The sequence below is a fragment of the Siniperca chuatsi genome, linkage group LG5 (genome assembly GCF_020085105.1).
Source record: "Siniperca chuatsi isolate FFG_IHB_CAS linkage group LG5, ASM2008510v1, whole genome shotgun sequence".
In the NCBI taxonomy this organism is placed as follows: domain Eukaryota; kingdom Metazoa; phylum Chordata; class Actinopteri; order Centrarchiformes; family Sinipercidae; genus Siniperca; species Siniperca chuatsi.
This window is the reverse complement of record NC_058046.1, coordinates 24866992-24882369: the sequence shown is the minus strand read 5'-3', so window position 1 is coordinate 24882369 and position 15378 is coordinate 24866992. Positions and strand designations below refer to the sequence as shown.

The window sequence follows — 15378 nt, the reverse complement described above, 5'->3', positions numbered from 1 at the left end:
GGAGGGGAAGAGAGAGGAGATGAAGATATGAAAGCACTTTGCTGGAGAATACATTTACAAGGCTATTTCTGAGCATCTTCCACATGAACACACAGATAAAAAGAGCAAAAGATGAGAGAGGAAAGGGCGGGAAAGGAGGAAGACTGCAAGGACAGAAATGTATACAGAGAGGAGTGAACATCTGCATAGATTCACACTCACACAAACACACAGAGTCGAACTGGCTCGTAACATAATGACGACAAACTGAAATGGAAAGAGATGACGGAAATTATTCCATTCATCCCGACATCTCTATTTATTCACAGATCAACAGTGGCACAGCAGAGAGGAGTAACATGAAAAAAAGGCGAGTGAGTGAGCTCAGCAGTGATTTGGTTCTTCGGAGAAGTGAATTAGAAGAAAGAAATTGTTTGTGTGTGGCTTTTCAGTGGAAGTCGCACATTGGAAAGAGAAGGCCGCGAGACAAACTGATGCAGACGGACGCAGTGTAAACACAAGAAAATTCACACTACATTAGTTGTTTATTCACAGACCGCTGGACACGCAGGCATACCCATAATCATAAGGTACACACACACACAGTTTCAACTAGCATTTTTTTAATCTTATGTTCCTTCTTAATGCTTCAGCTAGCTTTGTCCCAGGGCAGCACTTCCCTCTTGTAATGTCTGCACAACATCCTCACACACACACAAACACACTCACACTATAAGGCAGAGCATATACCCATAACGCTCAAGGCACATCACTATGCTCTGCCATAAATTATTAAATATCAGTCGCCTTGTTGTTGGTTCAGTGAATGTTGGTTTACATGAAGTGTAAACTCTGGCCTCATTACATGTCTTGTCTTCTCATTGTTAATCCACTATACTCAACAGAGAGAGACAGAGAGAATTTGGACCAATTAAAATATAGTTAAAGAATTATACCATTGTAGAAAAAGAGGGAGCAACAAGATGACGTAGGTAAAAGAGCGGCAGTCAAACTTCAAATGTTGGAAAAAAATGTACAAAACATGATGTTTGTTTCATGTATTAATTTGAGGAAGGTTACATACTCCTCATCGCGCCACACAGATCTGATGTTTTCGTCTGCCATCATTTTTCAGTCTCTTCAGTGGACATTAAAGTCACATGCTACATGTACGTATGAAACGGTTAACTATTTACACATACAAGACACAGATCAACATTAATTTGGAGTCGCATTTAAAATAAAATAAAAATAGGCATCACACATTCAAAGCTTTTTTATCTTAAGAAGTTAGATAAAACAGGGGACTGACTCTGCAAGCCTGGTCTCTTCTGGCAGATTGTTCCAGAGTGTAGGGGCCCTGACAGCAAAGGCCCTGACTCCTAGACCTTGGAATGGCTAGCAACGCCCTACCAGTGGATCTCGTTCTGCATCCTGGCTCGTACGGCGTTAAAAGGTCAGAAATACAGGGAGGGGCCAGCCCATGCCTGGCCTTGAAAGTAATTTAAAAGAACCTTAAAATTAATCCTAAAATAAACAGGCAGTCAGTGCAATGATGCTAAAACAGGGGTGATATGGTCACATCTTTTGGATTGAGTTAAAAGCCGAGCTGCAGCTTTTTGGACTATCTGTAGGCGGTGGATTGATTTCTGACTGAGACAGGTCTCTAGGAAGTTACAGTAGTTGAGGCGGGAGGAGATAAAAGCATGGATGGGTTTCTCCAGATCTGTGGGTGAAATAAAAGACTTAACCATGGCTATATTTCTCAAATGATAAAAACAATGATTGACAACTTTCTTTACATGGGGTTCTAAACACAAGTCCGGATCAAAAACTACCCCAAGAGCTCTGGCTGATGGCTTAGCATAAGTTGCTAGTTCACCTAGGAAAAAGCTCAGTAGAGCTGAGGGGAACTGCAGAGTCGAGTGATAATTCTCTGTGAGCTCATCGCTATGAGCAACACCCATACTCATTTGATCTATTGTTAATATAAATATCGATAAGCAGCTTTATTGATTTGTTTGCAATTAATTTGTCTTCCATTATAGTATACTGTGCGGTAATGTGTAAACCATTTGTTGTCTTCTTTTTTTTCTTTCATTCTGAATTATTATCCTTACATTTGAAACTTTGTACAATAAGCTTCTGGCAATATTGTACTAAATTATGGTCACGTCAGTAAAGAAAATTTGTGAGAGAAGAAATTCTGACAAATTGATGAAAAGAGAGAGAATTAGAGGCTGAAGCAGCATGGATCCTCTCATTGTGACAGAGTGGGATGGAAAAGAGGTGAACATTGATGGAGTTAGAGAGAGATGAGGAAGAGGGATGGAAAAGGAATAGAGAGAGAGAGAAATGAAGTCTTGTAATGTCATATTAGCGGATGCAGAGTTTCCATTAATAAGTTATATGTGATTAACATTGTACCAGGGCACAGCAGAGATACAGCATGTCTCTCTCTCTCTCATGTTCTGCTATAACGTCCCAGCTCACATGTACTTAGACTTCCTCTCAGTATGACTCAAACTCATCCAGCAGAGGTTCATCTGTTCTGCCCGACTGCTTCGTCAAGGTCAAAATGTGGTTAAACATGCCACTCCAGGGAAAATCACAGAACATGCTTTGCAACAGACAAAACTCTGAAAAAATGTTGACAAAAATAAAAAATATTACTCGGAGCTAGATTGGAGTAACCTTTCCTTCCCATGACATCAGTGCATATACAGTATATCTGTCAATTTTAGTGATGTAGATAACAAGTCCTTATTTTTTCCCCCTGACTGTGTCATTGGACAGAGCTAAATAAATCTATAACTACCTTGTTTTCTTCGCACTGTGAGTTTTGTTAGGAGGGCAGGGTACTGAACCTCAATAGGGGAGAGTGGGGTGATTTGTGCCAGAGGGGAAGTAGTTCCATCCATTGTTTCTGGAAAACCATAGAAGAAATTGGTCATGTGACCACATAATTTTGAAAAGCCATCCATTTTACTCATCCTCCAAAGAAGAGAGACACATGGCATGAGAGGTAAGCACGTTTTAGCTCAGAAAACTGTTTTTTTCCTTTCAAAGTAAAATTTCTATGATCAAGGTTTTTTGATTGTAGTGTCTGAACAATTATAGACAAGTTTGAAAACATTTCACACATGTTTTAGTGCTTTACCAGGCAACACAATGAGTCTATACAGTTAGCATGATGTTAGCTCTTAACTGCTGGATCATGATAGTTTTTCAAACTTGTGGGTCTGGGTTGATTTGTGCCAAAGGGCCTGGGTTAAGTTGTGCCAGTGGCACAACTCACCCACACTTATGATTATTTTCAACATATTATAAATTTGTAATTGTACATTGTACTCTTACATTTTAACACTTAAACTATGTGACATTCTTAATTTTAGACCAAAACCCATCATGTCACGCACTTATAAAAGGAAGACAGACAGGGCTTCAACTCCTCTGGTGGAGTTGGACAGAGCAGTGAAAGAGGTGCAACAGGGAAAGACCATCAGGTGGCAAGGGAGATGAAGATCTGCAGGATGACCTTGAAAAGATTCATGGAGAAGAAAAAGATAGGAGAAGTAACAAAGACAGGGTATAAGAGAACAGGACTTTCCAACCAAGTCTTCAAAGAAAACATGGAGACAGAGCTGGCAGACCACATAAAGGCACTAGCAGCAATGTTTCACGGCATAAGTGCCATGAAATGCCGTGAGCTGGCTTTTGAGTATGCACGAAGAAATGGCATTGATATCCCTGCCAGCTGGATCAGAGAGAAAAAAGCAGGTTAGGTTAAGCGTGCATTTATTATGGAAAGTTATGAAAGTTCAGATGTCCAGAATGATGATGATGATGGTGACAAGGATCTGTCGGCTGGTGACTTTGTCATTGTGAGCCTTGCTGGTAAAACCAAATCCTATAACTACGTTGGATTGGTGGAGAAGGTTGAGGGTGCAGACATCAGCGCAAAGTTTCTAAGGCAAAGTTGTAGGAAGTCTGTGGATGGAAAGCCCATCTTTACATTTAAAGAAAATGGTGAAGGAGTCATCCATAGAGGTGATTTGCTCAAGAAACTACCCACACCCTAAAAACTTGGTGGTACAGCCAGAAGGGAGCAGAAGTTTATATTCCCCTGCAGCATTGACAAGTGGGATGTTAAGTAATAGGCCAGATCCAGACCACCTAGACCTACATACTCATAGGGGATAATCTGGAGAAGTGAGGAGATGGGCATGCCTCATCAGTGTTTGACTTACCTGCCTACCTTGTTTAATTTAGCTGATTTCAGTTTTGAGTTTGCACTATGTTATTAAAGAGAATTAATATTCAGTTTTTAAGTGGCCTAAGTCACAATAGGATGTTTAGAAATTAGTCTAGTCACTTTATTCTTATATGTTACATAATTGACAGACAGCGTTCTATGTATGTCAGCAGGCATCTATTGCCAAAGCCTTTTTGCCTGAAATGATTCACAAATATCACATATTGTGTATTTAAGTTTTTTTTGTTTTCCCAAAAACTACAAAATATGACTTATTCCAACAGTTTAATTAGCTGGCAATATCTAAATAAACCTAATTCTAAATTTAATTTGTCTTGCTTTCATATAGCATTACAATTCATAACATTAAAATGTTCTGTTTTACTTCAGAAATCACTGGCGCAATTTACCCCAACGTATTCTCTCCAAAGGCACAACTTACCCCGCACCAGGGGGAAGTTGTGCATTTGGGGAGAATACCACTTTTTCCCCAAAAGCTATATTTCTGAAACCATTTATTTCAGATCCAGAGTTATTGTTCTCAGGGATGCACCACATCCTGAAATATATGTACATTCTTAAGTTGAAGGCATTACTGTCATGGCCTCACTTTAAAGTTACTTTGAGTAAAAACTGGCACAACTCACCCCACTTTCCCCTATGTCTTTGGTACAGACCGAAATGTGTCCGTGGCACCAAAAACATTATCTATCTTTATTTACCTATCCTTTTATCTAGAGGTTCCTGATTTAAATCAAAATTTTACCAATTTTGGACTGTATTTTATTTAGGCAAAGTTCTTGTATGGCTTATTGTGTTTAAACAACATTTAACATTTGACAAGCTTTTTTTGTTCAATAAAAAGGAGAGCTGTGCAAAAAAAGATTGACATAGCAAAATGACAATTTGAATGTTTTGTATGTCTAAGCTTAATGGATCAGGGTATTTTACTAACTGGATCCAAACTTGAAACCCAGCCATACTAATATTAGAGCTAATTTAGACAAACAATAGCCTAGCTTTTCTGAGAGAGTTGTTTACTGTCTGTGCATTCAGAAAAGGGAACATTACTGTCTTCCATAATTTGTCAGAGTTTTCTACAGTTTTATCATAAATTAGCTGTTGTTTATGCAGCTGCACTATTCGAGTTTTACATTTTACCCTTGTGAGGACATCTGAAGTGCAGAAATACAAAAATAACCAAGCAAACTTGTGTGAGACCACACAGATGCATCCACAACACATCTGTAGACGTGCATTCAGAGCAGAGACATAAAAGCAGACACAAGCAAACAGACTATAAATACACCTAAATGCACACACAGAAACATACACACACATATACAAATACACATCCCTTTACATCTGTCACACATGCAACAACCACCCACATACCCATGCTGCAGCTCAGTGATACCGTATGCAGAAGTTCAAACGACCCAACGTCCCAAGTGCATTGGGATGTAGTAAAAGCGATACCTATATAAAGAGTTTGGAGAGTGGTGTCTTTTTTTAGTCTTTCCAAAATGAAAAACACAAGAGCAGAAGTAAGATTGGATTAAACAGGCATGTTTGTCTGCTACATGAGCTACAATCGTTAGCATGTCTGGCTAACTAGCTTACTACCTGGAGTAACCAAGCATTACTTCCAAGAGTTTAGGCTAACATTAGTGGCTCTGTCCTGCCCTTACTGGTTTAAAATATGAACGAATATGTAAGCTAAGCAGTTAAACAGGGTTATGTTTGTTTGTTTTTTCTTATCGTATTTCTAATTCTAGGACTAACTAGCTCTACACTGCAATACAAGAATAATGATGTTTATTTCCATGTCTTCCACTTGGTGAGGATTTTCCCTGGGACATACAGTGTTAGTGTTAGCCTGGTCTTTTAGCAAGATATCATGTATGTAGATATCAATTTTGTGGGTTTACAGGTGACATTAAAAAAAGTCTCATTCATGACTAGCACATCCACCGTCTAGTATTAATGTGGGGAAGCTGGTCTTGGATGCTATTAGAGTGTATGCTAACGATAGTGGCTCTGTCTTGTTTTTAATTGGATTTGGGTACGTTTACGCTCCAGCAACCCCAGCCAACGTTACTCAAGGTAATTTGCCAAACACTTTGGGCAGTCCTCATCCTTTCTCTTAATGTTAAAAGTGAAACCATACTGTTTGAAAATATGTATGTATGTAAGCTATTAAGCAGCCAAACGTGTTATGTTCAAACTGATCTTAAATTTTTCTTTCCATGTACTCGATATGGATCATCAACTGGTGAGGATGCTGACTTTTTGCCTGGGACTTGTTAGCTTTAGCCCAAAGTCTTTTAGGATTATATCATGTAAGTAGCCATCAAGTGCATATTTTAGACACCATTTACAGGATTCTTGTTTTAAAACGAGTCAGATGAAAACATTAAAAACTCATCCAAAAACAGATCAACCAACTCATGAAGTTAACGTTAGCTTATTTAGCTAGCTAGCTAGAGCTGATAAAACCTGCTAGCAACAGTTGTATTTCGTTGTATTTCAGCCAGCAAAATCAACAGTCAATGGCTAGAAATGAGAAGCTGCTTTTGTCCACATCTGTCTGAAATCAAGGACCTATTGTTTTAAGAATTACTAAAAATTTCAAGCATTAAATCTGTCACCGACATTGTTGTAAATGCGTATGTGATGTGCGAGAACAGAAAACTTGACAGGCGTAGCAACAGTAACTTAGTGAATGATCTATTACAGCGGCTAGATTTTAGTACTACTAAAACCAACTGCATTATTAGCTGATACTTACTAGAAAAACACATTTAAAAAGGTTATTAAATTTAAAAAATCTTTCCAACTCATCCCATAAACCCAACCACAAGTATTCCTTCCTGTGCTCATTTTCTCTTTCAATATCTATTTATTGTTCAACACTCCTTCATAAAACTCTGAGGAGATCTAATTGATCTACCGGGCTACATTTCCTAACCTAACCTAATTTCACTTGGAATGAAAATGAGAGTACACACACACATCAACATACACATGCATACAATGGAAAACAACAGTCATTTAATCAGCCGCTCATATTATTAATATTAATTGTTTCTTTTCACCCTGGATGTCGGCACACATCTGTCCTCCATCTCCTCACCTCCTCATTCCTTCCAATTTATTTCACAGTCAATCACTGCTTCTCCGTCTCTAACGCACCTACATACACACACCTCACCCTCCTCTCTCACCATAATGTCACCTGTCACCAGGCTACTGTCTGCTACTGGGTGAAGCAGAAATACCAACTGGGATCCAAACATAAGGGAGGTAGACTCAGCTTCTGTGAGTAAGAAAGACAGAGTGTGTGTGTTTTTGTGTGTGAGCCCATGTGTGTTTGCATATGTAGAGAAATGAGGCGAGCAGGCAGGAGGAGAAGGAGGAGCACGATGACAAGGACTGACAGCACAAAGGCAGAGATACAGTAAATACTTCGCACATACATTCTACCACCCGGGATTTCCTGCAGAGGAGCAGAGCTGTGAGCGAGATGGTCTCAAATCTCTGCCATGCAGGCGCGAAGCAGCATGAGAACGACACAGATTCACTGGGAGTTAGCCCATTTTGTTGGCAGTATGTGTTGACAAATAACATGGAAGAGATTTGTTCCAAAGTAAGTTGGAATAAAGTGATACCTAGCATTATAAAATGATTGGCAGCACACAAAAGAAAGTATATATCTGCTTCTGCTGCATCAATTTTGTCCTTTTCTTTTTTTCTCTTGTGAGTCCAACTTTATGGGAGAGCAATACTAAATCTCTCCCAGAAGTTACGTTTATATGCTACTAAATTGCAACAGCAGATACGAATTGAAAGAAACATAATGTTGTTTAATTAATTACATTTTTATCAACATAAGTAGAAAACGTTTTTAATATATGTATCTGCAAAGTCACACAAAATTCATACTGAACATATCGGCAAAACACTGATTGACAATGTATTTGATTTAGTTTTTTCACAATATCCACTCATAGCAGCTAAAGCATAATTCATGTTTTTATTGTTATTTTTAGGCACTCTAGACAAAATCATAGTCTTGGTTAAATAATAAAAGAAGTCAACACTGACTTGAAACACAAGACAGAACGTGTTTAATTTTTAAATATTTAACTGAAACCACAAGCTTTCACTAACCTCAACCAACATGCTTTTGTTGCCCAGACCTAACCAGGATGTGAATCCTGGTCTCTGGTGTCAAAGTTCTGCACCTTGTATGCTCACAATCCAGCCCGACCACCTCCCTACGACTTAAGTGTGGTTCAACAATGTGGTGCTTCCTTGACTGAAATTTTTTTGCCAGTAAACACATTTGCAAGGGACATTTACATTTCATTCAAATGTCTTGGCAAAACAAATTAGTACTAAATAATTACAGTTTCTAGGAGACAGGGTGGACATTGCTAAGTCTATCTTCATTATTATTAAAATTCAAAATTAAATCTCTTCTTTGTCCAGCCTATTTCTCCAGGACATAACTGGGCTCAATTTAACATCAATATGAGATTTTCTCATACTTCTTAAATTCAGCTCCTGAGAAATAGCCTTCCTCTTGTTGATCCTAATTTAAGATCTTAAAATGCTCTTTTTTCTCTCTCACTGCACTGATCTTTATTTGTCTGAAGTAATCAGCTCTAGATATCACAACATCAGAAATTTGTCTCAGTGATCAAATTCAAGTCTCAACTTTATGTGTTTTATCTGTTCTCAGAGTTCTCATTTCTATCAAAAAGAGTCAAAACAAGATCTACATATAAACTTCAGTTTCTCATTGATTAGTCACAATACATTTCAAATGCCTTCTAAACAAGAGCATTATTTGTAGAGCAGATGCCCTGCTGGGCCTGCTGGTGGCACAAGAGGGAGGGTTATGGGGTCACTAAAATTGCCAGGTCTCATGCCAACATGAATGTTGTCGCAAAATTTCATGGCAATCCAACAAATACATTTAGAAATAACTCTGAGAAGTGTGGTGGCCCTGAGGGTCAAAACACCACGATATTTCAGAAAACAACAATTCACAATTCACAAAACACAACGATGTTTCAGAAAGGGTGGGACAACACTTCTTGTTTGTGATTGGACAGAATTCACAGTTTATTCGATAAACGCTCTAAACTCTACACTGCTGTGATTTCCTTTCTACCACTTGGTTTTCTAACCAACCAAGTAGTTTTTGTGACTAAACCTAATCAAAACGTAACTCTAACAGTGCTAATCAGTAGTAAATCTTTCTTTTTAATTTTCTATATTTTTAACTTAAAAACGGCTACACAAGGAAATCAGAATCAGAAATACTTTATTGATCCCCGAGGGGAAACTCTTTTGTTACAGCTGCTCACTATCACGTCAGTGCACACAATAGAAGTTCTAAGCAAATCAGATACAGGTAATACAGGTAAGATAGGGAGCCAGACTGATGAACTTTTGGAAATTTGCCATCTTCTGTTATTCTGTTTATTACTAAAATTAGCCATCAGAACTGTAATCTTTACTGAAAGTTGATAGAAAATATTTACATTACTGTATATAAGATATGGTTGTGCATAGTGCGGCTCTTTACATGAAGCCTGAAGAAAATATACGCGTAGGCTGATGGTCGAGAGCTGATACTATTTGTGTCCTGACTGCTTGAGCCTCTCAGTATGGCTGTCAGTGTGAATCAGTGTGTCTGTGGGAGGATGGCACATCCATATGGACTTCATGCTGTTCGTATGTGTGTGTTTGTGTGTGTGTGTGTGTGTGTGTGTGTGTGTGTGTGTGTGTGAGACTGAAAAAGCAAGAGAAAGAGTATTATATTGATGTGTGAGCCTTCATGTGGAGAAAGAATTAATACTCTGGGGAGGCTCCAAGTAATAGAGGAGCCATGTTTCAATTATCAGCTCCTCCTCCTCTCTCTCTAACACACACACACACACACACACACACACACACACACACACACACACTCATTCTGTCCTGTCATTCCTCTTCTTATAGGTCAATAAGTGTATTGACAGATAATACAGATACCATGTATGAACATCACAACGTTAATTGATCACTCATTGATATTTTACAGCAGCATCTTTTCACCTCACTGCATTCCCCCCCGTAGGTCGATAACACTGTGCCTCCCTCAGCACTACGGAAAGCCAAGTGGACCAACATCTCAGAAATGTAGTGTGCCATCCCAACGGCATGTTACAAAAATGCCTGCCGAGGCTACAATGAACCACTTGGTGAAGATACCATTGTCACTTGCAGAAGCCAAGGGGTCCATTGTAGCCTCACCAAGACGCAAAGAAAAAACTGACCAATGTGGGACTCAAACCACAGTCTCCAGCACCAAAGATCAGTGCACTAACACTGTCTGTGTTAGGGAAATGTAAGGAGAGATATCTGTGAAGAGAGTGAAACTTGTCATCAAAGACCAAGGTACGTTTGAACCGTGCGGCCAAAAACCAGAAACACAACAAAAAGCACAAATTCAGCTCGATTTGTTGTTCCGTTCTTACTGACAAAACAAATTTACCACTCAATGTTTTGTTTTCAATGGTGGGTGGGCCTTCAGTGCCCCCTTGCTTCTCATTGGCTAGTGTGCTCTATCAATTATGTTTGCGCTGTACTTTTCAAACTAAAGGTTCTACCTCTTTGCCTTTAGACAGTACAATGTCAACACATGTATGTATATATATATATATATATAGACAGACAGACAGATGAGGCTAAGTTAAATGATCTGATCCATAACTGCACTATAACCTTATAGTATAATTTGCATTCAATTTTGCAGTACTTGCACCTTGCACCATGTCTACTTGCACCATGTCTACCTCACATGTAGGCTCCTGTATGTACAGTATAAAAAGTCTCCATCTCCAACTATTTATTTCAGTTACTGTTTACAAGTATTGTATTGTTTCTTTGTTTTTTATCTTGTCTTAAATGCTTTAAGCTGCTGCTTTAAAAAAAATCCTGCTGGAATTAATAAAGTACTCTATCTATCTTACTTGTATTGGCAGCTATGATGGCCTTTAGCCTTTAGAAGAAATAGTATCTTGTATGTGTATAAAATAAATGCGTATATGTACGTTTGCCTGTGTTTCACCACATATTTAAATATACAATTGACACACATATTCAAACAGTATTTTTAATTTATTCAAAAGTGAACATCAAACATATCTGCAGCCAGTGCCATGGCAGCCCCCTTCATGCACAGAGACATTACCTGAATCCTAGTTAAACACAGAAATACAATTGTAGCCTCACCAAGGGGTTCACTGTAGCCTCGGCAGGCATTTTTGTAACGTGCCTGTTGGATGGCACACTACATTTCTGACATGCTTATGGTCCACTTGGCTTTCCATACAGTACAATCATGTTGGCTGTGTGTGTGCGTGCCTTCGTGTGTGTTTCTTTATGCACACTAACTTACATTATGCTGAAGAAAAAGAAATTCTCCATTTGGACCAATTTACCATATGAAAGCTAATTTACAATGATAAATCTCACCCTTCTTAAAGCCCAGATGGAGAAAAAATGAAGATAAAATGAAGATTTCAGCAAATAAATGGCCATTTTAGCCACTAGCTAAAAACACTTCCATTGTACTCATTCTCTGCAGTACTGTGTTACTGCAGAAGTGTGTGGCACCCATCCCTGTTCCCACTTTAAAGGATACAGTTACCAGACCTGTTAAATTATTTAAATCTACCAATCACACCACCTATTGAACAGGTGGGTCCCTCAGATACAATATCAGGTGCGGCACAATGCTCTGTATGTATATTTGTGTGTGTGTGTGTGTGTGTGCATTGCCGTCAGCCTGTTTGGTGTAGTGTCACTGATCTGTGCAGGCTGACAGTGTGTGACTGCTTTGATTGAAGGAAAGTCCACCATAAAATACTAATTACGCGCGCCTCAAAGTCACGGTGAGATGGCAGTCAAAGAGTCTTTATCTTCAGCACAGTTATGAGAGAAGAATAAGAACAAGAGAAGTGCAACTGTGGGCTGGTTTCGCCATCTCAAAACCCAACATTTCAATTACAGATGTCGATAATGAAGTGATAAATAAATAACAGAATACATCATCTCTTACTATCTATGCTAGAACTAATAACTGAACACATGATGGGATGATAATAGAATCCATAGTTGCAAACTAAACTAATCATATGAGACTGAGAAATTCCCAAGAGAAATTATCAAAAACGACATCTTTACGTTCAGGTGGCAGCGCCCCCTAGTGACTGTAGTAATTATGACGGGAGCAAAGGAGGAAGTGAGGTGACATTATTATAGAACAACAAAGTTTACAGAGGGAGGAGGTCAAAACATCGCACTTAAACACGTGAGACGGCAGTTCATTGCCGTTTTTTTACCGACAGTCAACTTTGGTTTGTTTTAACAATAACCACGATCGTTCCCTAACATTAACCACGGCAGTATTATTGTAACCATGACGACGAAGCTCCACTAACCTTCACAAAATAGTTATTTTAATCCAAACCAACCAACCATTTTTTTTCTAGGTTTCACCCATTTATTTCACAACACTAAACAGCTGTATCGTATCTTACTTATCGTAATTATATATAGCTGCTTTGCTTCACTTTGTGATATAGAGCGATATAGTCGGTGGGCTACCATGCACTTATATAACTGGAGTTTCATCAATGTAATGTCTACAGATACTTCTATTGATACAGAGTGATAGCAGTGAGTAGAGGGTTTGCAGTGGAAATGGATTTGCTAGAACTGTGTTGAAAAGGAGTAAGACACTGAGGCTTTCTTCAACTTCCTTAATATCTTTACTATCAACTATCTCCACCGACCAATCACAGTTCTTGTTGCAGCCGCCATAGCTTTGTGTGTAGGCTCAGTAGCTACACCATAACTCCTTAACGTACAAATATAAATACCACTTTAGTCCATCTCTCAACACTTTCATTGTTCATTTTGGTCATTTCATGGGATTTACTGACAATAAGAAAAATATGGAATATCTCCAGACTTATCCTTTAATGGAAGTAGAAGTAGATGACAGGAGATGGCGGACGTGTGGGTCACTAAATCAAGTAAATTCAAGACTTTAACACAAAGTAATTCTTGGAACGTACAGAGACTTTTTCAAACTGATGAAAAATCTGATACATAATGATGTTATATATAAGAATATATTACGACTCTTTGTGACAGCAACTCTGATCCCACTGAAAATGACTCAGAATGAGTGAAGAACCACAAACCCCATTGATCATACAGTCATTCTTCAGCAAAAAATACACTGAAATGAGTCACACACTAAAATATCAGGCACCCGGATGCCTCACAGCGTGATTCCATTCAAACACCTGCATGTCAATAAGCAGAGAGAGGGGGAAAGAGAAAAATCTAAATGTTGGAGAGGTGCTGCTGCAGTCGGCAGGTGTCAAACTGGTGCTAATGGCTGCTGATGCTAATAATTTACCACATGTTTCCAACTGAAACTGTAATGTTAAATTTTGCCTATATGCTTAACATTTATATACATGGAACGTGCAAAATAGGCTGCTTTAAAGCCCAAAACAAACAAAAATTACAGCTGAAAATACCAACAAAAAATTAATCTGCACCTATTTTTAAAATTAAGTCATTTTTAAAGCATAAATGTGAAACACTGCTTAGTTCTAGCTTCTCAAATGTGAGGATTTGCTGCTTTTCTTTGTCTTTTGTGATTTTTGCATTTCAAAGTGTTGGCTGGACCAAACAAGCAATTTAAAGACATCACCTTGGACTTCAGAAATTGAAGTTTTTCACCATTTTCTGGCATTTTATAGGGCAAACAATTAATCGAGAAAATAAACAGAAGATTGGAGTGGCAACGGTTAGCCGAGGGACAGAAAATTTATCTGCAACTATTTTGATAATCAATTTATCGTACCTTTTTAAGCAAAAATGACAAACATGTATTGGTTCTATCTTCTTAAATGTGAATATTTTCTGATTTTCTTATTCGTCTGTACAGACAAACTAAATATCTTTGGGGCTTTGGCTGTTGGTCGGACAAAACAGGACATTTTAAAACGTGGACACTTATGATGGCCATTTTCATAATTTGCTGACAATTTGTACACTAAACAATTAACCGATAATTAATCGAGAAGACAGTCTGTGGAATAATTGATAGTGAAAACAACTGTTTGAATAAAAATGAATACTTTGAAGCCATTACCAACAAGCACACGTAACATGATGAATCAAAGACGTGGAAAATATAGAAAAAACAAGTGCACACGCATGCAGAAAATGCATCCACGCACACACCGAAGCCTACAGGACCTCCAGCTCTCCATCTGATTATGTTTGTGTGATTGATCAACCGATTTAATACCTGACAGACTGACTCACTGAGTGATTGATGATGAGCCTCATCAGTCACAGAGAAGCTCTGCCTCATCCTCACTGCTTTTACTTCAATATCCAACCAGTCTCACCACTGAGAGCTGTGTGTGTGTTCATGCAGATGTGAGATGTTTGTATGCATCCAGAGGTGGGTGTGTGTAGGAAGAAACCATTTTTTTCTTGTCAGTGATCCTATGTTTGCATCTGTGCACAAACAAACAGAGAATAAACATACAGGTTGCAGCTTCTTTTCTCCTAGTGAATGGTGTGCAACCATGTCGAGAGGCGCTGCCATCCATCCTAAAAGGACTTCAATGCATCTGCAGTAACAGGTTTTCCAGCCCACCATGAGAAACATTCATAGAGGGAGAAACTCAACCAGAAACAGATAATTCTGGGAGCATTAATGAGCATTGCTTTGCAAGGTGTTGGAAGTCACTTTGGGGAGGCTGGGCTTTCACTTTACAGCCCATTACCTCGGATTTAGACTCAAAGGCTGCTTGTTGCTGAGGACTGATCTGCTAAATTGTTTCTTCAGAGGCAGAATTACAAACACATTCTCCCTCATCTTCCTAGAATCGAGGATTTGAGGCAGACTGTGCGGATATTAAGCCAGAATCACTTGGTGCAACACGAGGAGGTCTCTCCATCACGGATAAACCTCGCATGTTAAAAACTGACGGGGTGAGACGGAGGCAAAGTCGCGTTGGTGAGACGTGATGCCAAGTGACACTTGCTGG

At 38.8% G+C, this 15378-nt stretch overlaps 1 protein-coding gene across 2 annotated transcripts in view; it reads right to left on the bottom strand.

The window, feature by feature from the left end:
* Positions 1 to 15378, bottom strand: part of kcnip3b (Kv channel interacting protein 3b, calsenilin) — a 49994-nt gene that overhangs the window by 34159 nt on the left and 457 nt on the right. The window lies entirely within an intron of this gene.